The sequence below is a fragment of the Peromyscus californicus genome, unplaced genomic scaffold (assembly GCF_007827085.1).
Source record: "Peromyscus californicus insignis strain IS unplaced genomic scaffold, ASM782708v3 Scaffold_8__1_contigs__length_139910024, whole genome shotgun sequence".
In the NCBI taxonomy this organism is placed as follows: domain Eukaryota; kingdom Metazoa; phylum Chordata; class Mammalia; order Rodentia; family Cricetidae; genus Peromyscus; species Peromyscus californicus.
Window position 1 is genome coordinate 42,351,301 of NW_026294606.1, and position 25,400 is coordinate 42,376,700.

At 41.9% G+C, this 25,400-nt stretch overlaps 1 protein-coding gene across 1 annotated transcript in view; it reads right to left on the reverse strand.

The window, feature by feature from the left end:
• Positions 1 to 23,965, reverse strand: part of Aoah (acyloxyacyl hydrolase) — a 239,786-nt gene extending 215,821 nt beyond the window's left edge. Inside the window, exon 1 of the mRNA XM_052729193.1 lies at positions 23,795 to 23,965. The gene's annotated coding sequence lies outside the window, so the exon portion shown is untranslated. The remainder of the gene's footprint in view (positions 1 to 23,794) is intronic.
• Between the last annotated feature and the right edge of the window lie 1,435 nt (positions 23,966 to 25,400).

Below are 25,400 nucleotides of genomic sequence, written 5' to 3' on the forward strand. Positions count from 1 at the left end.
GTCACACTTTTTGTATCAAGATGGCAACGTTTATTTCCTCAAAGACTTGTGCCTGCTGAGCCCAGGGTGGGTGAAGGACAGCCCGGTGACACTTGGCTGAGCTCAGAACCTCTAAATGAGCTGCTTGTGGAGCAGGAAGGTAGCACACAGAATGATCGCTAGTCAGGAGAAAGAGGAAAGGATGGTCTCGGTGTGTGCCCCTCCAGCAGCGGGTCCACTTCAGCACGGACATGTCTTTATTACACTTACTGCGTTCAGTTTCTTCATGCCATGACTTGAGAGTCACATGTGGTAAAGAGAACAGCTAACGTAGACCTGGATTACTGAGCTGGCCAGAAGAGGCTGTGAGCTGCACTCTGTGAAAGGGGTGCAAGTTGATCTGAGGGGACCTGTTTTCCACCCACTCCCAGAAGAGAACTTTAGAAAGTGACTGTCACCTGCTGGAGTTTTCAAACATGCTTGTTGAAGTCAAAGGAGGACAGGTTTTGTGTGAAAGCCAAGTTACACTTTAAGTTTGAATGACTATGCCTAAGAAATTCTCCATGAAACGAAAATGTCTTTGATCTGCAAGCCTCTTGCTCAAGGACAGATAGTTCCTGAAATGCTGGAGGCTACTGTTTATGGGAGGTAACAAGCCACGTGTTCTCACTCCCCTAAACAAGTTTGTTTGACCCATCTGCACTGATGTGCTTGGTCACATGTGGGCAGGAAGTTCACAGACAAGAAATGTACGCTTGCTCCTAATTGGATGTAGGCTGGAGGTACATCAGGATGTATGCTTGCCCCTAATTGGACCTTATGGGAAGTACTAAGCCACTTTAAACCCTGATTCGGGGCCATTTTCTGGAAACCCAGAGATGGACCTGACCAGAGCCCATCCACTTGCCCAGTATTTAATTAAAGCTTGCTTCAAATTTGCCTTTAAATTGTGGTAGTGGTATTATTCTCAACTGGTAGGATTAGCATTTCATCAGTAGAATACTGTTTAAGTAGTGAAAAGGGTTTGATATGAACTGAATCCAACTACGATATATATATATATATATATATCTCAAAGATTTGTATTTGTCTTGAGACATTTAATTTTTATTATTATTTTTTGCTTGCTTGGCAGGTGCTCTGCCACTGACTACATTTCTAGCCTTGTACTTGTGCATTTTAAAAAGAGAATAAGGGAACTCAGGATGAAGATGAGGGCTGACAGAGCCAGGGAAGTGAAAAATTAGCAAAGGGACAGGAGTCCAGACCAAGTGGAGCCATCTGCTACGATAACTGGCACTTTCCAAAGTCTCCCTGCTCCTGCAGACACTGGAAGGCAGGAGACACGGCTTCGGGTATGGCTGAAACAAAATCAATTCTCCAGGCTGCCTTGATTCTTCCAGGACAGACACTTACTTAAGGGAGTTAGTAACAGTTAGTTAAGGTCACTCTGGGGATGAAGCCTTGATCTGTCAGAATCGATGCTACCATTGGCTTAAGCCTTTAAGTCAAGATGGAGGTGTGAGATGAGATCTCAGAGGAACCTACTGAGCTTTGGTAAAGGACGGAATCAGTCATGGTGTATATTTCTATTAAGGATTTGCCCTTTTCCAGGTTCTGGACAGGCCTGTGGACACATCCCTGGGTTTGTGTGAGGCCTCATCTTTAAGAGAAGTAGAAGATTCTGCCTTGGTGTCCAGACTTTTGTGTATGAAGTCGGTCTGTTTCAGAGATCACTCAAACTCTGAGGTGACAGGAAAAAGGAGAGGACCCTGATGGCCTGACCTCTCAGCTATGCCTGCAGGGGAACGAGGTGTGTGACTGAATCCCACCTTTGACCTCCCAGACCAGAGGGAATCCATTTCTGGCTCTCTAGACTGGCCCAGTTCCAGGTCATACCATTCAGGTCCCTAGTTATTTCTAACAGGATCCAAAAATCACAGAGTTGAGTTCAGATAACACAACCCAATGTAAAACTAGGGTTTGTTTTATGTCCTTGTGTGTGGGAACTTTTGTGTGTAACAACAGATGAGAATGGTGTATGACCTTGGAATTGGGTATGGTTTGCAGTCTGTGCCACATCCAGATTATTAAGGGTTTTACTAAGTCGGGCCTGTTTCTTTTTTTTTTTTTTTTTTGGTTTTTCGAGACAGGGTTTCTCTGTGTAGCTTTGCGCCTTTCGTGGAACTCGCTTTGGAGACCAGACTGGCCTCGAACTCACAGAGATCCGCCTGGCTCTGCCTCCCGAGTGCTGGGATTAAAGGCGTGCGCCACCACCGCCCGGCATGGGCCTGTTTCTTTAATGCTGTGCTAAGGAAAGGAAGCATTCACATTATTCATTTAAATTAAACCAAGTTCTAAAACACAGGCTATGTCTGGTGCTCAGAGATGACCTTGTGTGCCCTAAAGAGATGAGTCAGACTCAGGGAAGAACTGTATGTATAAGACCTCCAAAGACAAACGTTGTCAAACAGGTCTCCTGATAGTACTGCTAACTGCTTATTGTTACTGCAATGGGACCAGGAAGGGGGAGAGGAAGCTCACACAGTCACCTGACCAGGGCTGTTGTCTTAGTTAGGGCTTCTGTTGCTGTGATGAGACATCATGACCATGGCAACTCTTATAAAGGAAAACATTTAATTGGGACTGGCTTATAGTTCAGAGGTTCAGTCCATTATCATCATGGTGGGAAGCATGCCAGCATGCAGGCAGACATGGTGCTGGAGAGGTAGCTGAGAGTTCTACATCTGGATCTGCAGGCAGCAGGAAGAGAGAGACTCTGGGCTTAGCTTGAGCAACTGAAATCTCAAAGCCCACCCTCAATGATATACTTCCTCTAACAAGGCTACTCCCCCTAATAGTGCCACTCCCTATGGGCCTATGGGGGCCACTTTCATTCAAACCACCACAGCTGTTGAATGTGTTGTAGCTGGATTGGAAACTGACAGTCACCTATGAATGAACAATGGGGCTGATGCCCCACCCCAAGCTGGCAAGGGAAGCATTTGCCTTGACTCCATTTTCTCCAGAGCTCAGGGAGGTCATGACTCCGGAATCAAGTTGGTAGCTTGAAACATGCACAGACTACTAGAGAAACAGATGGCAGAGAGTTTGAGATGATTGTCTGGGGCCGAAGGACAGGATAGAAGCCCTGTTCCTGTTTCTGAAGCTAGCGTAGCTCTGTCCTTTCACATTCCTCCAAGTGCTCTCACTTCCCACTCTTTCCAAAAGACCATTATGATATTAGTCATTCACATCTCATTTGAATAAATATTTTGCAAGAGGATGTAAAAGATAAAAATTATTGGTTGAATAGAAATCACATACCAAATTGTAATCAGAACAAAATAAGCTTTTCCTATCTACATGGCTGTTTAATTTCACAATTTGGAAAATCACTCTTGTGAGATGCCTTGCTTAAAGCAATTACCAAATTGTTTCCTTTCTTTTACATCTATATATGCAGGCATTATTCTGGGATCTTGCCACTAGGCAAAGGTCAAGGCTTTGGTCAGCCTCATCAGTTAGTCAGAGGTAGGAAAAGGCAGTCCTAGGCCCTCATCTCATTTACCCCAGAGCAGGAAAGCCTGTCACCTGTTCATGCTAGAGTGGTCTGAAATGATCAATCTCTTTGCAAGGACTTCCTGCCTGCTGACTCAGCACCAGGGTATGACTGCACCAACTCCTGCCAAACAGGTCCAGTCCTCTTGTTAATAGGTCTCTGCCACTATCAAACTCTTCTCCTTTCCTATGAAGCTAGGATGACTACCCTCTACCTTGTGTTGCTGAAGTCTTACTGGAGGGACCTGACCTCCCAAAATACATCTTCCTGCAAACCTGCCTTTGAATGTGTTGCTTTCTGTTAATGTGACAAACATCACATGCCACTCTCCCAAAAGAAGTTGGAGGAGGAAAGGATTTAGCTTATAGGTTTCAGTCCTTCATCGAGGGAAGCCAAGGTCAGAACTCACAGTATGCACTTGAAGCAGAAACTGTAGAGGAATTCTGCTTACTAGCTTCCTCTCTAGCTTTCTTATATAACCCAGAAATTCCTGCATAGAGGTGGTACTGCCCTCAGTGGGCTGGGTGCTCCTATACCAATTAGCAATTTTAAAAAATGCCCCACAGATATGACCACAGAGCAGTCTGATCTAAGTAGTTCTTAACTGCAACGCCTTCAGATAATGCTGGGCTGTGTCAAGTTGACAGACAATGCTGACTAGCAGAACATGGTATTTAGTGCCTGCAACTCAGTTAAACTTGTCTCTTAGGCTGCACCTTCCACACTATTGATGTCTTGTGAAATAATCCCTGACTCTGTACCCTTTGGATCTAGACTGGCTGTCTTCCCCGATAGAGTCCCACCGCAGTAGCCGTGTTGAGGACAAAGGGGATGACTTCCTCTTTGTGCACATGGGCTTCTGATCTTTTCCACCCCACTGGTCTGCACAGCTGAAGTCCAGTGGTTTTGCAGCTGTTACCATCTGAATTAGAATGTACCAAATGCTGGAGTCACCTCAAGGTAGAGACATAATTTGGAGTTTGTAATAAAGCCTGAGAAGTCAGTTGCTGTGGGATGGTCTGTATGTCAAATCTGTTGCTCTGATTGGTCAATAAATAAAACATTGATTGGCCAGTGGCCAGGCAGGAAGTATAGGCGGGACTAACAGAGAGGATAATTGAGAGAATAGGAAGGTGGGAGGAGACACTGCCAGCTGCCACCATGACAAGCAGCATGTGAAGATGCTGATAAGCCACAAGTCACGTGGCAAAGTATAGATTTATAGAAATGGATTAATTTAAGATATAAGAACAGTTAGCAAGAAGCCTGCCACAGCCATACAGTTTGTAAACAATATAAGTCTCTGTGTTTACTTGGTTGGGTCTGAGCGGCTGTGGGACTGGCGGGCAAGAGAGATTTGTCCTGACCATGGGCCAGGCAGGAAAACTCTAGCTACAGTCAGTTGTTTTGCTCATGACCTGGTAACTAATGCTCACACTAACAGCATCTGCCATGTTCTCTCTGACTAAGAGTGACTTATCTTCAGGCCCTCATGGGTCCATCTTCAGGAACTGGACTCTTGATAAGCTATTCTCTAGAGTACACGGCACCACCCTCAGTGCTTTGCTGAATACTGTCACAGTGCTGTTGCCTGCCAAAGCCATGCCCTGCTCCGTGATCTGTGGCTTTTGTAAAGCCACTCTCCAAGGCACATGCCAAAAGATAATGGTTCATCTTATCTGATGTTTTCCAGAGAGTGACTCTTAGAAAGATGTCTCCCTGCAAGCTAAGTGGTATGAATAAAACACCAACTAGAACTTCCCTTCAGATATCTGAGGAGATTTCTCTCCTGAACCAGTTAAAGAATGGCTGTAGCTTCAGCCTTAAAATAGGAAGTCTTCTTTGGGGTTTAAAAGGTTTACTGCCACCCTTAGATGTGAGTAACTGCTTGGATTTAAAAAAGAAAAGGCTAAAGATTGGAATGCTGCTTCTTGGACGGGGCTACCTGAAGACACACCTGAAGAAGCAATCCACATCAGCTTACACCAACTACCCTAAAGGCTGAATCTGAACAGCTTTCTGATTTCAGCATTGGAGTGATCAGACACCTGCGAACAGTGTGCTTAACGGCAGGGAAATGGGGTGTTCTCAACCACTAGCAACAGACTTTTCATCCCGTCATTGACAACTCAAAATGCAGACATTTTTCTCCCACTGGGTCCTGTATTGTCAGGTTATGAATGAAAACCAGATACTGACCTTTCTTCCTCGTTTTCTTTCATATGTGAATTTGTAATACAAATTCTAGGGAGCTGTACATTGAAACAGTCAAAATGCTTCAGTGAACATCTTTTAGACTTTCAGTATTAAAACTATTACGAATAAAGCTTATAATTTTGTTCTCAATGTCAGTATGCAGCTTTTAAATATCATATGTATTATATATACTGTTAGCATTTAGGCATCTGTACTGGCCCGCCCTTAGGGTCCTGACAGGATATGTCCTCAGCTGCAGCCACTAAGAGCACCCCTGTGCACATTATAAAAAGCAGACCTTGCCCACCTCCCATCTCTTTCTCTTTCTTTGCTCTCATCCCTAAGGACCAGTCTCTGCCTCCTTCTCTCCCCTCCCTCCAATAAACCTTCCACATGGGCCCTGTTGTATGGTGTGACTTCTTCCCGCCATTTTTAAAATACAACATGCACTATATATAATACATATTTATCTTACTAATTGAAGAACAAATAAAAAATCAGGCCTAACTTAATTGGCTTAACTGTCTACACAGGGGCTAGAAAGCTGCATTGATTCACTCACCCAATGCATATTTATTGATTATCCGCAGGCAGGCACTGTTACAGGCATGAGAGTTAAGGACATCTGCATAGATGTCTGCCAGTACTGTTGACTTGCAGCACCATCTGGCAAACTGATCTATTTCAATGTGGTTGAATCACTTTTGCATTTTGTCACTATTTAGCTGCATGATCAGAGCCGACAGCTACACGCAAAGCCCAGCCTGGGGACACTCAGGCGCTCACTGCTGCCATAAACAGAAAGTTGAATTTGGACTGCTGTATCTTTTGCTGTGGCTGAGGCTGGCCTCCGGCACCTGTGTACAGGATAATCCCTGTGTTCACTGCAGCATGTGCTAGAATAAAGCAAAACAACCTCTTGCAAAAAAAAAAAAAAAAAAAACCCTAAACACTATGCTTTTTAATCTGTTCCTAATTATCCATAAAAAATTCTTATATTTATGACTCACAAACCACTCTGACAATATTGTGAAAGCTATCCATCTTCTTTCTGGAGAAAAAAAATGAGCATAATATAAGCACATTAAATTTTAAAGTAATTTTCAAATTATTCTTTGACAATTTCATACATGTATGTAATGGCACATAAACATTATACTTGTTTATTATATCTTGATCATAATCACCCTACATTCCCTTTTTTTCCTCTTTTTCCTACTCTCTCCAGAGGTCTCCTGTCTCAGTTAGGGTTTCTATTGCTGCAACAAAACACCATGACCAAAAAGCAAGTCGGTGAGGAAAGGGTTTATTTGGCTTAGACTTCCACATTGCTGTTCATCACTGAAGGAAGTCAGGACAGGAACTCAAGCAGGGAAGGACCCTGGAGGCAGGAGCTGATGCAGAGGCCATGGAGGGGTGTTGCTTACTGACTTGCTACTCCTGGCTTGCTCAGCCCACCTTCTTATAGAACCCAGGACCAACAGCCCAGAGATGGCACCACCCACAATGGGCTGGGCCCTTCCCCATTGATCACTAAATAAGAAAATGTCTTACAGCTGGATCTCATCAAGGCATTTCCTCATCTGAGACTTCTTCCTCTGATGATCTAGCTTATGTCAAGTTGACACAAAACCAGCCAGTACACCTCCTTTTAACACATTCCCCCTCCTACTTTTGTTTCTTTTAAAAAATATAACCCATGGAGTTTAATTGATTACAAGTATGTGGCTGTGTGGTTATTTACTGGATTGTGGTCACCTTGCCAGTGGCTACACCACAGAAGTAAAATTATTCCCTCTCTCACAAGGTATTAATGCAATAGCTACTCAGCTATGGGTAAGGCCCCACATACTCCTCCACTGTCCATGATGGAATGTTGATGGGCTTAATCTCATGCAGGTAACCATAGCTACTGGGAGTTCACATGTCCAGTGGCCGAGTTATATCTAGGAGACAGCTGTCCACATCACGTCTTCCCATCTTCCGACTCTTACACTCTTTCTGCCTCCTCTTCTGTGATGTTCCCTGAGAACTGAGGTGATTTAGGGCTGAGCACTCAACAGTTACTTCTCCGCATTTGACCAGTTATCAGTCTCTGCATGAACTGCCACCCACTAAAGAGAGAAACTGCTCTGACCAAGGTTGAGTGCAGTACTAATCTAAGGCTAACAATAAATATTTAGAAGGCTGAGGCTAGGGAGATGCCTCAGTGATTAAGAGCACTGGCTGTTCTTCTAGAGGTCCAGAGTTCAATTCTCAGCAGCCACATGGTGGCTCACAACCATCTCTAATGTTATCTGATGCCCTCTTCTGTATGATGATGCATACGTTCATTCAAATAGAAAACTCATGTACACAAAATACATAAATAAACCTTTTAAAAATTAGAAGGTAATTGACATGTCTGTCTAGCAAAACAAAAGGTGTATCTTCTTCCGTACAGCCGATGACTTCCTCAACATGGGCTCTTGGCCAGATTTATAGTACCAGACAGGAATGAATTTACAACTGTGGAAGAAGCATCAAATCAAACTGGAAAAATGTTTGGTTGCTCTTGTAATGTTCATGTTACTATTTTATCAGGAAACATTTTGCCTGGCAGGTAAATACTGCAGCTTTCTGGCATTTGGGGTCAAGCACTAAGCAAGCCCATAGATGATTTTTCTTCCGTAGTGGCCTGCATAGCCCCTTCTGGCACAGGGAAAGCTACCAGCAAGGAGGAAGTGCCCAGGTCATTTCCTGTTTGCTTTCTTTGTGTCTTGTAATCAAAATTAAACATAAATTTAAAAAATCTTATCTCCTAAAGGTTCGTGAATCTCATCCAGCCAAGAACTATTGGCCCGGAAGACCTTCCCTTCCTTTAGTACCTTTTCTCTGTGTCACAGATAGGAAACTTCATGAATGAAGTTCCTCTCTTTGAAGTTAGTTGTTTGGGTGAAGACATTGTATAGAAACCCTTGGCATGCGGTTAGATGGTGTGGAATATGCCCTTCTTGTTGAGCAGGATCACCAGAGAATAGCACATGGTGATGGCTGTGTTGCTGAGGGAGTTTGGTATGTGGGAAACTGCTGCTGAAACACTGGTTTTTCTTTTTGCAAGTTAGATGCCCGGCAGTGTTCACTTCATTCCTTCTTTCCAGTTTGTGGCAATAAATCCATGTTCTTTTCTATATTTATTTCACATTTTTGACATGCTCTTTTGTGCAAGTTTATATTCCTCTTTTTGTTTTTGAGAAAATCTAATGAAGACAGGTAGCAGTCCACCACTGTAGGTTATCCCATTTCCTATGCCTGTGGATGGGATGCTTTCTGAGAGTAGAATGGTGACATTGATTTAGAATTGGTTATGGAAGTTATTGGTCAACATGGGGACCTGTACAATTGCTCTCCAAAGGTGTTCATGTACTAACCTGGCATCTGAAAACATGGTCGCTTAGCTGGCAAAAGAGATTTATTTGTTGATTTTAGATTACTTTCTGCCTTGAAGTCAGGAGACTATCCTGGACCTATCAGTTTCAAGGGTTATTATCTCAGCAATTCTGGGAATCAAACACCTTGTATGTACGAGGTAAGAGCTCTGTCACCTAGCCACATCACTGGCACAAAGGGCATTATTAAAGAGAGGCAGAAGAACCACAGCAAGAGTAGGAGATGTGGCCAGGAAAACAGCTGGGAGCATGGAGAGGGTGCTGTGGGTCAAGAACATGGGTGGCCTCTGAAAGCTGGGAAAGCAGAGTAGTCCTCTGAACCTCCCAGGAGAACACAGATCTGCCAATATCTTGACTTTGGTCTACAAGACCCTTTGGGATTTCAGACGTCAGGCTGTGCAAGGTAATAAGTTTGTGTTTTAGCATAATTTTATAATTTATTATAATAAAAACAGAACATTAAAATGGTCATTAATGATCTAATTTTGAAAGAATGAAAGGTTAAATTAGAAGTGAGAGCAAATGTGCAGGCTACCTGATAGGTATCATTACCTCATTTCATGGCTGAAGAAACCAGGATCAGACCTATTAACCTGCAAGAGCACAGAGGCAGGATTCAGACCCAGATGTATATGATTCTCAAGCCTGTTCATTACCCACTGGGCATCTGGGCTCCTCCTCATCCAGGCCTGGCTGCTACATGGGTCACGTCCAATTAGCATTAACTAATAAGTGAATGAGGAAAGAAAGAGTGGAGAAATTGCCATCAAAAAGCCTACGTGGACCTTAATATATGCCTCACCAATAGCAGAGGCCAACAAAGCTTTCACAGTGACTTTTGATAACAAATGCTATTATATTCCATTTATAAGTGGACCCTTCATGCAGGTTGTCTACTGATGAAAGACTTCTATTATTAGTAGGAGATAAGGAAGTCATATCTCACTAACCTAAGCAGTTGGGCAGTTTGTAAAATGTCTGATACCAGTACATGTAGAGAAAAAAAAAAAACAAGGAGTCTAGAAGGGATGAAACCCTGTTCTCAAGTGGAGTCTCTTGATCAAACTAATGAGTAACTGAGGAGGAGATTCCTGAAAGAAATGGGCAAAGAAAGACAGGAACACAGAGCCAGGAGAGGCTGCTCAGCTCACAAAGTGGTAATCAGGAAGAGACCCAAAGAGGATGACTGGGTTACTCAGTGGGGAACATGGATGTGAGGGTTTCCTAAAACATAAAAATCAAGCTGCAGAAGCCTGGAGCCTTCCCAAGGCATGCTGCTTGCAAGTTACAGAACCATTGATTTAGGAAAACCTAAATCTCAATGGAAGAATGATACACAAACTCATGAATTCTAAGAACAGAGAGACCGTTAGGTCCTGACGAAGGCACAAGACTGGAATCATCCAAGAATAGTATGGTAGTTAATCTGCCACAAATGGGGACAGCAGCAGCTTGTGGGCTGGGGTCCGGGGCTGAATGAAAATGAGAAAGCAACAGTGTTCTCTTCCCAGTGTGACCATCCGTCTCATGTCCCTGCTGCTCCAGCTAGAACCACTCTTGCAAGCACACCTTCCCCTCCACAGCGACGGGCCACACCCTCAAACTGTGAGCCCAGATGACACATTCTTCTTGAAGTTTCTCTTGTCAGGTTTTTTATCACAGCCACGAGAAAAGCAACTAACATAGAAAATTGGTACCACGGAGTAGAGCTCCTTTGTGATAAACCTCACTGGCTGACTCAGAAGCCTTTGGGGCTCCTTTGAGAAGGAGGGAGGAATTTGGATGACTAGAGAAGCCTTGAGTGCTGCTAACAGATTTTAATGGCAATTCTGGTAGGAATTTGAAATGCCAGAATTGCAAGAGAAACACAGACAGTGGTGGCCTGACTCATGAGGTTTTAGAGGGGAACAAGGACTCTGTAGGAACTGAGCTAGAGGCCTTTTAGGTTACATTCGAGGGAAGCTGGATGGACTTTGACCATGTCTTGAAGAACTGATTGAAGCTAAATTCAAAAGCAATGGACTAAGTTGTTGGCAGAGAAAGTGTCAGGAAAAAATAACATTCAGGCTGTGGTATGGTTACTGCTGACTGCTTTTGGTCAGAGAAGAAGCAAAGACACATGAAAAATGTACAGTTTAATTTTTTTTAAAGGCTTTTGAGTACTTTTAAAGTTGCAGACAAGGCAAGTGCAGAGAAACCTAATGTAATTATTTAAAAGGTTAGCATCCAATGGGTAATAGTTTCCTCTGAATTGAAACATTCAGTCCTGGAGGGAGAAAGGGAAGCTAATAAGACTAAGGAAGTACACAAAGTTCACAGGTTTCGAGAATTCACAAGGTCCTTTCCCAAGGTTGCACAAGCATTTATCAGTTGCTGAGGAGAGAAGATGCTCAGGCAAGCTGTCAGCTGTCTGCAAGTCCTGCCAGGAAGTCCAGGGATTCGGCTCTCCTGGGTTAGCACCTATGTCAGGGTGGGCTGTCCAGGGACACAGCTCTCCTGGGTTAGCACCTATGTCAGGGTGAGCTGTCCAGGGAGTCGGCTCTCCTGGGTTAGCACCTATGTCAGGGTGGGCTGTCCAGGGACACAGCTCTCCTGGGTTAGCACCTATGTCAGGGTGGGCTGTCCAGGGACACAGCTCTCCTGGGTTAGCACCTATGTCAGGGTGGGCTGTCCAGAGATATGGCTTTTTTTGAGCCATCCATGCTCAAACCATGCTTTGAATGTGAACCCAATAAACTCACTGGTTTGCCAATTTAGACTTTGGTGGAATCATGACTTTGTTCTACTGATAATGTCGTATCTGGGTAAATATACATTTGTCCAGGTTTCCCCGGGGGAAATCACACAAGAACATCATTAAAGGGACACTTTGTGGTCTGCACTGGGACAATAATAAAGATTCCTTGAGAGCAAGCCTACCATCCTTCAAAGGCTCTTACCTATGAAAATACAAATCTACATGACAGCAGAGAGAATGCTACTGAAGGGGTTCCCTGATCAGAAACAACAGCTTAGGGAATTTTTTATTTTTATTCAGCTAGTAAGGCACCCAGAGGTCAACACGGCTGTCGTAGAAGGGGACCAGACAACATCCTGAGATAGCTGAAAATCTAGTAGCATCAGCCTTGTGGTTTGGCAGGCATGTAAAATGTAGGGGATACAGGCTCGCAGAGGCTTGTTTCGGGAATCCATTGAGGCCAGAGGATGTGTAGCAGGGTTGTATTCCCTGCAGGGAGGCCCTGAGAGGTCATTACACAAGTGTGTGAAAGTGAAGCCTAGATTGCAATGGTGATCCCAAGGATATTGGAGATGTCAGGACCCAAAGAAGTCTGCTGAGGAAAGCTGCAGGCACAGGGTGCGGGTGGCTCAAGAGGAGACGGTATGTGCTGCAGGCAGCCGGACTGGAGGGGCAGGGATACAGGACCTGGATAGAGTTCAGATGATGCCATCATAAACACCCAGTGTGGGACATGGAACTGTAGAGTTTGCTATTTTCTCTGCTTGGTTCAATACTGATCTGGTCTGATCTTTTTTGCTCTTTCTGGCCTTCCCTTTTGTGAATGGGTTCACAGTTAGGGGCTCTTAGAAGAGACTCTGGACCTATGAGCAGTGTTGAAACGGACTGTGGGTGCTTTTGAAATTAGAGTAAAAGCATGTTGCATTATGAGATGACTATAAGACTATGGGAGCAGGACTGAGATATAAAGGTTTTAAATTTTTATTTAAAATATATTTGACGGTTAACAAGTGTACTTATGAGGGTTGTACTTCACTGTTAACTTGACTGAATTTTAGAAACACCTAGGAGACACACCTCTGGGCATGCCTGTGTGGATATTCCCAGCATGATTTAACTGAGAAGACTCCCCAATCCAAATGTGGGGGACACTAGAGGTTCCAGACTAGGGAAGAAGAGAAAAGTGAGCTGAGCACAGACTTTCATCTCTTTCTGCTTCTTGACAGTGGGTACAATGTGAATAGCTGCCTCTTGTTGCTGTCACCAGGCCTCACACTTACCAGAAGGACTGTGTCCTCAAGCCATGATTGAGAACAGACCTTTCTTAACTTGATTTTTCCAAGTAGTTTGTCATAACAGTGAACAAAGTAACCAGTTCCAAGTGAGTCCTCTGTTTTCCCAGAGCTTCTGTTTTGTTTTTCTCATAGATTGGGAACTGTCTGTGGTTCTCTATCTAGTGCTGTGGGCCACAGTAGCTTAGAAGTTTACATGCTTCAGGGTCAATGTTTTTGGTCTCTGTAGCAGGGTCCTTGCTGTTGTTCCCTTTGGGGGTGGAGGCCATATAGGCCCAGAGTCAAACCACACAGACTCCAGGAGAATGTCGAAACAGCAAGCTCAGTTTATTCAGGAAGAGGCAAGCCTTATATACCCTCCACCCCACCCTGGGGGGGAGGTCTGATGAATATGCATCAGCTGGTGTGACATGGCTGCCTCTCATTGGTCCAGGTCATCTCCAGATCATGTCTCAGCGGCTGTTGCTAAGACCATCAGGCAGACCTAGGCTGGCTCTCGAAAAGTGTCTTTTTTACTTGTTTGGGCCATCTGGCTCTCAAGCCCGTTAGGGATGAGTCATCCCACAGGTCTCAGTTTAAATTTCTCATGAAGAGATTGGTTGGTCTCTGTTACACTGGTCATCTCTAGACAGGAGAAAAGGGAGTCAAGACTGCAAGACTGCTCTCAAAGAAGACTGTAGGAGGAAGGGAGGCTTACGAGGGTGTGAGTAAGGCAGCCTAGCCTTCCCCCCCCCCACCCCGCTCAGGCTGCTCAAAAGGGCTGGCATTCTCCCCAGAGCATTAAACAAATTCTAGAAAGAAAGGAGAAGTGGGAGTGGGAATAAATAGAAGAAAACAGGAACCTTCTTCCTCTGTACTTGAACTTGGGAGAGCTGAGTTAGCACTCTTCTGGATGGTTAGTCAAGAAACAGAGCTGCAGGAGGCAGCTTGACTCACTGGACACATTTCTGTCACTCTTTTGTTATATTACCATAAAGAAATTAAGGGAAACTGGCAGGAAAAAGGCAACAAATGGTGAATATATTACTCCAAAGCAGAAAATTGGTTAACCATTATACTGGGATTTCGTAACAGGTGACTGTACTGATTTCTTCTCATCTCCTTAATGAGTCTTAGGGGGAAAATTATATTATTTTAATGTAGTTTTGATTGCTTTATTCTCAGGTCAGCTTGAGAAGTTTGTTATGATATTAAATTATTCATTATTATAGGAAACATATGTAAATAGAAGTGAAGTACCTAAGTATCCAATGTGGCATTTAAAGACTTTGGGGGGCGGGGGAAGGAGAATGTGAAAATAAAGGAAAAGGGATAGATAGGTGGCTAGAAAAAAAGTGGCTTTCATCATTTCCAGAATCATGAAATTACAGAGAGCTGACCTCAGGTGTCCTAGGTAATTTTACGCTCATTCATATCTTTCAGCCTAGACCATCTAGAACATTCCTGTAGTCCACAAAGTTAGACCTGTGAATGTAACTGCAAGACATGATGCACACTGGAAGTCTGGGCAACCAAAGGAAAAATTAGGCAAGTGGTATGCAATAAGGCTTGGTGGTTTGCTGTTGGTTGGCATGGTTTGAGCAGATTCTGTAAATCGGGCTGTTTCTGGAAAGCAAGTTATCCTGTCTTTGAGACAGTGGGCTGTGTGCAACAGCCCCTGGATCAACTACTCTGAGGTCTTATCTTGGGACACATGGGTCTGAAAAGGCTGATATTTAAGGACTTGGGTGTTTAGACTGCCTGGAGTGCCCAGCATGGTATAGTCTGCACAACTTACCTGTTTTGTGAGTGAGTGGGGCATATATTTTCAAAACTGTAGCTTCTGCTTCATGAAGCCCTTATTTTCAGCCCTCACTGTTCCCCTTCTCCAGGCTAGCTGCCAAAAGGTCTTTTTTTATTTAGTCACCATTTTTCTGTTTTGTGCAGCTATGGTCATTTTGCTAAAATCACACATGTGTAGCACAAATAGACCTACATCCACATAGCCTCCTTCTGTAATTTTCTCATTCAAAAACTCCTAGCACTCAATAAGTCATCTTATCTCCTTTGAAGATCTATACTGGAGCTGTGTGTGGCAGATGTTCTTAGCACTAACAAACAATTCAGCACAACAGATGACAACATCTGGAACATATAATGAGCGCCAAGAATTATTCCCTCTTTCCTTTCATTCAGACTCTTCTGAGAGCCTGAACGGGACACCAGCATGGCAGGCTGCTTTGTGGGAGTGTATCCTGTGGTGGGTGAGTCACCCAAGTAGGTAGGAGAACAACAGCAAGATATTACCACACACCCATTGCCAGGACTGATACTCTACAAAGACAAAAATAACAGCTATTGGAAAGGATGTGAAGAAATTGGAGGCATTGTAAACTGTTTGGGAGGAATGTAAAGTGGTGCAGCTGCTACTGGAAACAGTGTGGCTGCTCTTCAAAATTATGAGTAAAATTGGCACAGGGCCCAACCGCACCGTTCTGCGTGTACCCAGAAGAACTGAGGTGGGATCTTGAAGAGATACACATTCATGGTAATAGTTAATAGTTCCACTATTCAACAGCTGAACAGTAGACAAAACAAGTGTCCATTGATCCTGAATAGACAAGCAAAGTGCAGAATAATCACACAGGGGAATTCCAGTCATTTTAACAAGAGAATGGGCATCTTATAGCATATATGAACCTCAAGGACATTGTGCTAAGTGGCACAAGCCAGTCACAATGGACAAATGTATGCATTCACATGCAGGAGGTAAACATAACCAGTAAATTCCTAAACAGATAGAATGGTGGTTGCCAGGGTGAAGGGAGGGGAGACAGAAGAGTTATGAACATATGAACAGGTGCAGAATTTCATTTGGGGAAGATGTCCTCAAAATGAATGTTGGTGATGGTTGTGCAATAATGAGCAATACTTTATGACCATAGGCCAGAGACTTAAAAGTGGTTAAAATGGTAAGTTTCATGTTATATGCATTTCATTATAAACATAAATCTTAGCAAAAGTAAACTGTGTGTGGTGGTACACACCTATAATTATACCTACTCAGGAGGCTGAGATGGGGGAATTACAACTTTAACCTCTAACTGAGCTAGAGTAAGTTCAAGGCTAATCTGGGCTGCTGTGGGATGTTCTGTATGTCAAGTGTGTTGCTGATTGGTCAATAAATAAATCACTGATTGGCCAGTGGCCAGGCAAGAAGTATAGGTGGGACAAGGAGGAGAATAAAGCTGGGAACAGGAAGGCTGAGTCAGGGACACTGCCAGCCACCACGATGACAAACAGCATGTGAAGATGCCGGTAAGCCACGAGCCACATGGCAAGGTATAGATTTATAGAAATGGATTAATTTAAGCTGTAAGAACAGTTAGCAAGAAGTCTGCCACGGCCATACAGTTTGTAAGCAATATAAGTCTCTGTGTTTGCTTGGTCGGGTCTGAGCGGCTGTGGGACTGGCGGGTGAGAGAGATTTGTCCTGACTGTGGGCCAGGCAGGAAAACTCTAGCTACACTGGGCAATTTAGTGAGACCCTGTCTCAATATAAAAAATGAAGTGGTCTGGGAACAAGTTCAGTGGAGATGACTTTCCTAGCATGTGTGAGGACCTGAGTTCAACTTCCAGTACTAAATCAAAACAAAAACAAATAAACAAACAAACAAAAACCCAAAACCCAAAGTCCAGCTGAAAAACTGCAATGATCAGCAGATGATGAGCAAGTACTGTGGGCTAAGGAAATCACATTTTCATGCCAGGTCAAGGGGCATTGTCCAAAGTTGAGGCCAAAGGCTGGCTAGTGCTAGAATCGAGTAATTTAAAGGATGCTTCCCTGTGGGGCAGTTGCAGCTATTGTATAGTTGGGGGAAGTCAGCAGGAATGATGCAAAAATCAGAGCAGATAAAAAGGTTAGTTTTCTCCTCTTTCCTTCTTCAAGAATGTTCAATGATCTTGAGTGTATTGGTTACTGTATGTGAGGGCTATAGTCAAGAAACTGCTGAAATGGCCACTCCATTATTGGAAGGGTGTTATTGTGGGCAAGAGAGATTATACCCAGAGACATCTGGAAGAGTCCAGAGCAGAGAGAAAGAAAAATAGAGTGGAAATGGCTGGAGCTATGTAAGCAAGAATAACAGAGAATAGCAAGAGATAGTAAAGACAGAGACTAGCAAGATGTCAAGAGAGCAAGAGAGAGCCAATAGTAGAGAATAGTGGGTTCTAAGGAGGATGAGGAGCTGGGGGAGGGAAGCACATGAGCTGGAGCAGGTCTTGGAGCTTAAGAGAAGGGTAGGAGTGAGAAGTGCCAGGATGCTAGGATGGGGGCTTTGAAATATATACCAATTATGCTCTTCTTGAGGAGCTTGGAGGCCAGTATGGGCTTTGAAATGCAACCACAGGTATATCAGTCAAGAGCCATATGTCCCTTATGCCCAACCCAAGGCAAGAGAAATTACTCCTTTTGGAGAACAGGAACCTGTTTCACAAGTTCCAAAGGAATGCTGGGTTTTATATAATAGAAATTCCAGAAATATTTCTACAGTCCAGCTTGAGCTCATTTAAGGATACACAGACTATCTGAGACCTAACAGTTACTTTTCTGCTGCTGTGACAGAATATTATGACCTAAGCAACTTAAAGAAGAAAGGGTTTATTCTGACTTAGAGTTCCAGAGGGATAGAGTCCATCATGATAGGAAGGAATGGCTTGGCAGGAACAAGGAGGTAGCTTGTCACATTTTCAGCCACACACAGTAAGTGGAGATAAGGCACAGGAAGTAGGGTGGAGTTATAAAGCCTGCCCCCAATGACATACTTCTTCCTACAAGGCTATCCCTCCTAAAGGTTCTACATGCTCTCTAAAGACCACCAACCAGATAACAAGTGCTTAAATATTTGAGCCTATGGGTACATGTCTTGTTCAAATCATGATAGTTATATAATATCTAAAGAAAATGAAGTCAGTATGTCAATGAGATAACTATATTTTCACATCCATTGCACCACTAATCACAAGGTCCAAGCTATGACAACAATCTAAATGTCCATCACTAAATAAATACCTAAAGGGAACATGATAGATATACTCCATGGCATACTATTCAGCTTTTCACTGGGAGAAGCCTGTTGTTTATGGGAACATGGATGAACCTGAAGGACATAATGCTAATTAAGCAAGCATCAAGGCAAATTCTGCATGATTTCATGCATGGAATTTAAGAAAATTAAGCTCAGACAAGAAGTAGGATGCTGGTTACCAAGAGCTGAGGTGAGAGGGAAGGAGTGTTGATCACAGAGTACAGGTTCATATGGAGAACAGATTTTCACAGAAAAATATTAGTCAACAAGAGACTATCACTTATTTCAAAAAAACTAGAACAAATTTCAGATTTCCCCATAATAAAAAATAATAGGTGAGATAATTGATATATTAGCTTGTTTTAATCATTCTACCTGTATACCAAATATCAAAATATTCCAATATATCATATCTATATCTATCTATCTATCTATCTATCTATCTATCTATCTATCTATCTATCTATCTATGATTATGACTTTCCAGTCACCAATAATATTAATACTTTTTAAAAAACAAAAATAAATTAAAAAAACAGCATGTATGTTTAAGTTTGTTAGCTTATAATGACATCAAGTGAAAAACTCCATGTTTGTGGGGGAAACAAAGAATCTTCAGTGAAGGTTTTAGACAGGCTAGTTTTCCAGTAACATGGGCTGAGAAGTAAAGTCATACATTGTACCTTCCTAGTGATTCTCAATCTTCCTAATGCTGTGACCCTTTAACACAGTTCCTCATATCATGGTGACTCCCAAACATGAAATGATTTTCATTGCTACTTCATAAGTCTAATTTTGCTACTGTTATGAGTCATAATATAGATATCTTTTTTCTGATAGTTTTATAGATGGCCCCTGTGAAAGGGTCATTTGACCCCCTCAAAGGGGTAGTGATTACAGTTGAGAACCACTCTTCTAGGCTCCTTGAGCTCTTCTACACAATTAGCCTGTGTTAAGAGGAAGCTACTGAAAAGGCTGTATCAACTGATGGATCCAAGTTCTGATACTAAAACATTATTCTCATTTTGTGTTTCTCTTCAGCATTCTTTCTTTCCTTTTTTTTATTTAAAAAAAATTATTCATTTTACATACCAACCACAGATCCACCTCTCATCCCTCCTCCTGCTCCCTCCACCCCCAGATAACCCTCCCTCCAACACATCCCTCATCCCCTCCTCCAAAAGGGCAAGTTTTCCCATGAGGGGACAGTAAATCCTGGTACATTCCATTGAGGCAGGACCAAGCCCCTCCCCACTGCCTCAAGGGTGAGCAAGGTGTCTGACCATAGGTAATGGGATCCAGAAAGCTAGCTCATGAATCAGGGATAAATTCTGATCACACTGCCAGCAGCCCCTCAAACAGACCCACCTACACAACTGTCCCCCATATGCAGAGGATCTAGTCTGGTCCCATGCAGGTTCCACAGCTGTCAGTCTAAAGTTCGTGAGTTCCTATGAGCTTGGTTCAGCTGTCTCTGTATATTTCCCCATCATGATCTTGACCACCATTGCTCATATAATCTCTCTTCCCTCTCTTTGACTGGATTCCCGGAGCTTGGCCTGGTGCTTGGTTGTGGATCTCTGCATCTGCTTCCATCAGTTACTGGGTGAAGGCTCTATGATGACAGTTAGGTTATTCACCAATATGATTACCAGGGTAGGCCTCACCACTATTGCTAGTAGTCTAACCTGGGATCATCTTTGTGGATTCCTGGGAATTTCCCTAGCACCAGGTTTCTCCCTTACCCCATAATGTCTTCCTCTATCAAGATATCTCTTTTATTGCTCTCCCACTCTGTCCCTCCTCCAGCTCAACCATCCTGTTCCCTCATGTTCTCATCCCACATCCCCTCCCCTCTATTGCCCCCCTCATCTCCAGTTTACTCAAGAAGATCTTATCTGTTTCCCCTTCCCAAGGTGATCCATGCATCCCTCTTAGGATCTTCCTTGTTACCTAGCTTCTCTGGAGCTGTAGGCTGTAGTCCAATTAACCTTTACTTTACATCTAGTATCCACTTATGAGTGAGTACATATCATGTTTGTCTTTCTGAGTCTAGGTTACCTCACTTAGGATGATATTTTCTAGTTCCATCCACTTGCCTGAAAGTTTCATGAGGTCATTGTTTTTTACAACTGAGTAATAATCCATTCTGTATATGTACCATGCTTTCTTTATCCATTCTTCAGTTGAAGGACAGCTACGTTGCTTCCAGGTTCTGGGTTTATGAATAATGCTGCCATGAACATAGTTGAGCATGTGTCCTTGTGGTATGATAAACAATCCTTGGGTATATGCCCAAGAGTGGTATCATTGGATATTGAGGTAGATTGATTCCCAATTTTCTGAGAAGTTGCCATACTGATTTCCAGAGCAGCTGTACAAGTTTGCACTCCCACCAACAGTGGAGGAGTGTTCCCCTTGTTCCATATCCTCTCCAACATAAGTTGTCATCAGTGTTTTTGATCTTAGCCATTGTGACAGGTGTAAAATGGTATCTCAGAGTCGTTTTGATTTGCATTTCCCTGATGACTAAGGATGTTAAGAAATTCCTTAAATGTCCTTCGGCCATTTGGGATTCTTCTGTTGAGAATTCTTTGTTTAGATCTGTAGCCCATTTTTAATTGGATTGTTTGATATTTTGCTGTCTAGTTTCTTGAGTTCTTTATATATTTTGGAGATTAGCCCTCTGTCAGATGAGGGGGGTTGGTGAAGATCTTTTCCTGTTCTTTGGGCTGTTGTTTTGTCTTATTAACCATGTCCTTTGCCTTATAGAAGCTTCTCAGTTTCAGGAGATCCCATGTATGAATTGTTGCTCTCAGTGTTTGTGCTACTGGTGTTATATTTAGGAAATGGTCTCCTGTGCCAATACATTCTAGGCTACTTCCTACTTTCTCCTCTATCAAGTTCAGTGTACCTGGATTTATGTTGAGGTTTTTTGATCCACTTGGATTTGAGTTTTGTGCATGGTGATAGGTATGGATCTATTTGCAGTCTTCCACATGTTGACATTCAGTTACGCCAGCACCATTTTTTGAAGATGCTTTCTTTTTTCAATTGTACAGTTTTGGCTTCTTTGTCAAAAATCAGGTGTTTGTAGGTGTGTGGATTAATGTCAGGATCTTCAATTCAATTCCATTGGTCCATGTGTCTCTTTTTATGCCAGTACCAAGCTGTTTTTTTTATTACTATAGCTCTATAGTAGAGCTTGAAGTTAGGGATGGAGATGCCTCCAGAGGTTGCTTTATCCCAGAGATGCAGGGATGGTTCAACATACAAAAATCTATCAATATAATCCATCATATAAACAAATGGAAAGAAAAAAAAAACATGATCATCTCATTAGATGCTGAAAAAGCCTTTGACAAAATCCAATACCCCTTCATGATAGAGGTCTTGGAGAGATCAGGAATACAAGGAACATACCTAAATATAGTAAAGGCAATTTACAGCAAGCCAACAATCAACATCAGATTAAATGGAGAGAAACTCAACGTGATTCCACTAAAATCAGTAACAAAACAAAGCTGTCCACTTGCCTCATATCTAATCAATATAGTACTCAAACTAGTACTCAACATTCTAGTTAGAGTAACAAGATAACAAAAGGAGATCAAGGACATACAAATTGGAAAGGAAGAAGTCAAACTTTCGCTATTTGCAGATGATATGATAGTCTACAAAAGTGACTCCAAAAATTCTACCAGGGAATTCCTACAACTGATAAACACCTTCAGTAATGTGGCAGATTATAAGATTAACTAAGAAAAAATCAGTAGCCCTCCTATACGCAAATGGTAAATGGGCTGAGAAAAAAAAAATCAGAGAAACATCACACTTTACAATAGTCACAAATAATATAAAATACCTTCGGGTAACTAACCAAACAAGTGAAAGACCTGTATGACAAGAACTTTAAGTCCTTGAAGAAAGAAATTAAAGAAGATATCAGAAAATGGAAAGATCTCCCACGCTCATGGATAGATAGAACCAACAAAATAAAAATGGCAATCTTACCAAAAGCAATCTACAGATTCAATGCAAACCCCATCAAAATTGCAACACCATTCTTCACAGACCTTGAAAGAACAACACTCAACTTCATATGAAAAAACAGAAAACCTGGTATATCTAAAACAATCTTTTACAATAAAGCTTTATTTCTTTGAAGCCTTTTCCCCTTGCTTTTGGATGAATAAATTGCTTTCATGTTATATTCACAACTTCAGTTAGCTTGTAAAGTATACACTCATTTATTATTCTTTTACTAATTGTGAGAAGCAAGACTTTCCAACCTTAGGAATGTTAGGATTTTGAGTCAGATGACAGTGAGTTGTGAGGGCTGTTGTGTGCTCTATAGGATGTTAAGTGCTGCCTTCTACCTCTACCCAGCAAATGCCCTCTGCAGTCTCACAACTCCTACCTCCCACCACTAAGTGTGACAACATGCATTCTCTCGACATTTCAAAACATTCCTTGGAGAGCAAATATGCCCTTGGTGGAGAACTATTGATCTACAGATCGTGATATGCATTAATTCCTAATTATGTCACTTTTCATCTGATATAAAGACATTTTACATTACTAACCTAATTTAGCTCCTCCTTCCTCTTGTTCTAGTCTCTCAAGGGCATCCATTAAATGTTGCATTATATTAGATGCTTTACATATAGGTGTCGATATTCACTGAGGTTAACCTGAATTCAGGTTCTTCTACTTTTATTTATATGATTCCTGTGGAATCGTTTTTTACTCTTCCTGACAGCTTGCCTTTGATGTATGTGAACTTGCTCCTGTTGAATTCTACCAAGTTTTGCATATCCAACAATGCTATTTTAATCTCTATGTTGAAGGAAATGTCCTAAATTGTCAGTTATTTTCTTTGAGCTCTTTAATGGTATTGTCCCACTGTGTTCTGAATTCCAGTTTGTACTGAAATACAACTCCAGACTAGTTGTAATTCATTTGGATGCACTGCCTATTTTGTTCTCTGACAGTTTGAAGCTTTTTGCCGCGTCTGTGGTTTCCCAGTTTCTTTGTCCATGTATGGGACTGGTTTTTTTGGTTGATCCTGCTCAGTGGCTGCTAGACCTTGTGAACCTGTTTTATTTTTTATTTTTATTTTTTACTGTTTGATTTTTTTATTATTAGTTTTGAGAAATGGTTTTGACAATGTCCTCAAATATTGTATCTAACCATTCTTATTCTTTAGTTTTTGACATCAACTGTTCTTTTTTCTTTTTTCTAATTTTTATCCCCCCCCCCCCCCCCCCCCCCCCCCCCCCCGCCTTCTTGTTTCCTTTTCAATTTAGATATTTTCCGTTGACCGACTTGCTGGTATCTGCTTCCTTCTTCAATGTCTGCTATGTAAATAAATTTATCTGCTGAACTCCTAATTAGAGTCTACATTTTCCAACCCTTGAATTTCCACTTGAATTTGCCTGTGTATTCTGGCACTGGGATGAAATTCTCCATATTTAATTTGTTTTGTTTTCCTTTTGCAGTTAAAGTTGACATTTGATCGTTTACATACTTACAGTATTCTGGTTGCTCTTCTGTTGGCTGGACTTTTTAATCTCCTGAATCTGCACCCGCTTCTTCCTCCTTCTTGTCGTGCTCCCTAGCTGTTGCACTAATATTGAACTGTATTAAAATAGACAATAGAGGGTTTCTGCGTGCTGCTGTTTTCTTCTGGGTGAGACGCTGTCCTCTGCATGAGGGGAGAGATCCTCTGCATGCAGATTAGCTGGGACAGCTGGAGCTGGAGGTCACTTGCTGGCTGTATCCTTTAAGAGTTTCAGATAGAAGCCAAGAACTTCATCAGGGCCCCTCCCGCTACTCATGTCTTCAACACATCTTCTTCCTCTGGAGCATTTCAAATCTAAACTTCTGCTGAGTATTTGCCTTTTCGGCAGTCACTTTCTTCTTGTACAGTCTCACAGTTCAAGGACAGTCAATGTCTTGGGGATGGTTTTGCTCAGAAAGACTTCCCCTCATCTAGAGCCAAGGAAACTTAGTTTCTTTGGTGTCTCTCCAGTATCTTCAGGTGAGCTGTGGCTTTCTTCTGCTAAGTCTATGTAATTATTTTCAGTGGAAGTCCCTCAGGTCCCACCCACTCTGTCACAGTCCCCAGGGGAACTCCTACTGTACTTATTTTGTAATTGAATCAATACAGTAGACTTAGAAATGCAAGAAAAATTTAAACAAAAAGAGACAATATTTTGTGTCATTTTATGCATGTTTTTGTCTACCCCTGTATTTCTGAGTTATGCTGTATACAGCAAAATGTACAGACCTTAAATTTACAATTTGATAAGCTTTGACAGATGTGTATACTCATGTAAATATGCCATTTCAATTTTAAAGGCATTTGCTTTGTATTAATTAACCTAATCAAAACTAAACAGCTTTGGCATCATAGTCAAAATTCATAAATAAAAAGGAATTTTCATACACTGGATTTTATACTGTTTACCTAAGCAACTGTGAATTATCATTTTAATACATATTTCCATACCTAGCTTTTGAGAGGAAAATAAATGTTTTCTAGATTTAAGGCAGTTTCTGACTTTATTTTTAAATTAAGTTTCCCAAACCATTACTTTCAGTAATAAACAACTCTCAGTCTGGAAATTTTGTTTGTTTTTAAACTGCTTTTTTATCACATAGTAAATCATTTTATTGTTCAAAGATTAAAAAAAAGTCAAAACGTCCTCAAATAAGTCTATTATCAGTAAGTCTATTCTGAGTGTAACCAATATTTACAGCTCAATATATGCTTCTTGATACTTTATGCATATAATTTTTTAAAATAAAAATACTGTTCATAACTGTGTATAAACTATTTTCTCTTAAAAATTTCCAGTAATAATTTCCTCTTGTCAACAGCTACACTTCTTATTTAAGTGAGAATTTAAACATAAAAAACCTTATAAGGAATCTGTTCTTTAACAGTACCCTAGTTTTGAAAATGTGCGTTATTTCCAGTAATTGCTTGTACATTCCCAAACTGAGAAACAAAACCAAAATAACTGCTTCTACTGCTTCTTAAGACCCGTGTCTTGGATTGCTCAATCAAGGTTACACATTCTTATGTTTTCAATCATCACTGCCAAACTTTGTCAACCGTTTGAAGTATGGATT